General features: G+C 35.6%; 1 non-coding gene across 1 annotated transcript; it reads left to right on the forward strand.

The window, feature by feature from the left end:
- Positions 1 to 729: 729 nt before the first annotated feature.
- Positions 730 to 850, forward strand: LOC135195129 (U5 spliceosomal RNA). Its single transcript, XR_010310093.1, has one exon. It is a non-coding gene; the product is annotated as a U5 spliceosomal RNA (small nuclear RNA).
- The last annotated feature ends 977 nt before the right edge of the window (positions 851 to 1,827 follow it).

The following is a 1,827-nucleotide window of genomic DNA, read 5'->3' on the forward strand; positions in this document are numbered from 1 at the left end:
CTGAATGCTAATGTATTCTATATTGTGTAGAATTCTCTTGCCTTTCTGCCAATATGATTACCATTTATGAACACAGACTGCATCTGTAGTTATTTATGAATGTATGTCTGTAAGAAAACACAAATCTACTGTCTCAGAGTCATTTCTGCTCCCAGTGCGAGTCGGAAATATTTATCCGTCCTCACCTCTTACTCTCTGGTCCTCAAACTTCCCTTGCAAAAGAGAATGTCATCCGTACATTGTGTCAAATACTCTATCATTTCCAGATAAAAAAAACAGTGAACAGAGATCGGGCAGAAAATCCTCCTATTTTAGTCCCCTCACATACTAAGATGAATTTGAGATTGTAGCATTTTGCACCCATGCACAAGCTTCCAGTATGTGTCAGGGATAATCCATTGACCTTTAATTCCTCAGAGTTAAGAATGAGGAATACAGCTACAAGCAGAAAATAAGCTAAACTGCAGACAACCCAAGACAAAAAAACTGAAGTGAGCTGGAGAACAAGTTTTTTCTGCTGCAACATGAAATCCAAAATTGATATATATGTTATGTAGCAGTTAGTGTATATGTTTCCATGCTCTGCCTTTTTTATTATTATTATTATTGTATGTGAATTTCCAAGTTGATGATATTAATGCCATGGTACTTATGCCCGTTTTATACTGAACTCCAGTTTCTTTGAGTAAGCACCCAACATGAACTCGGTGTACAACATTATTGGAATGGTAGCTCTGGCTTCCCTTCAAAACGCATAAATCTTTCGCCTTTTACTAAAGATTTCCGTGGAGGGGAGCAACTCAATGAGTCTGTAAACCAGTTTTTACTGTGGTCTACTTCCAGTAGGCCCTATAAGCCATCATTGTACAGATTGTGCACATTACCAAATGCTTCCAACCATAGTGAAGTCAAGTGTTTAGTTAGTACTAGAAACTCTATGGTAGGTTGCCTTTTTAAATCATTTTGGGTTGCCTTCAGCTCAGCTGAGAAAATACAAGATACAGTGTACATCAAGTAATGTCTAAAGTGCCCTTGGCTTAGGAAAAATATTTTCAAAAAGATGACAATCTGGTATCTGTCATAGTAGCTATTGTTCATTACAAGGATCATTTGCCCAATATCTTACCGTCCACCTTCAAAAGCTTTGGCTGTTCTATTTTCTACTATATTGCCATGAGCTATATACAATTATGAGGGGTCTGGTGCTGTATTAATTAGGTAGGAGGTTGTCGCTTTAAAGTTTGTTGTTCAAGTGACACACTGATAGATGTTTGTAGAAGTACTGTAATGTGATCAAGCGTTTGATATAAACAGTATTTTGATCAGTATTCGTTTTTTGCTGCCGACACTTTTTTTTCTCAATGCATTAGGCAGTGGGGTGCTTTCATATGGGATTTTAAGGTTTAACGCTGCTTTTAGTAATTCAGCTTGCAGATTTACAGTTGCCTATAAGATTTTCATTTTGATACACACTATAGAGTTCATAAATGAGAACAGGTGTAAGTGGGCTGTTTTAATTATTCCTCCAAGATTTGAACAGATAAAGAATCGTTTCTGTATTCGTATCTTTAGAAGATACCCCACTGATTTTTAAAGCATAGAATAAATACGTTAGTGGATGAATTTGTAAAAAAGGGCCTTCCAGAAACTATAGATAAGCTGTTGACAAAAGTACTTTTTCATAAATAATGAAGAGACTTTTCTCTGAGATTGAATCATAGTCCATAAAATTTTATATGTTCATAATCTATGTTATTTATACATGTAGTTCTGTTTCACTTCCCTTTCATAAGAGAATGTCATCTATACATTGAGTCAAATTCTCTA

Source organism: Macrobrachium nipponense, chromosome 15 (genome assembly GCF_015104395.2).
Source record: "Macrobrachium nipponense isolate FS-2020 chromosome 15, ASM1510439v2, whole genome shotgun sequence".
In the NCBI taxonomy this organism is placed as follows: Eukaryota; Metazoa; Arthropoda; class Malacostraca; order Decapoda; family Palaemonidae; genus Macrobrachium; species Macrobrachium nipponense.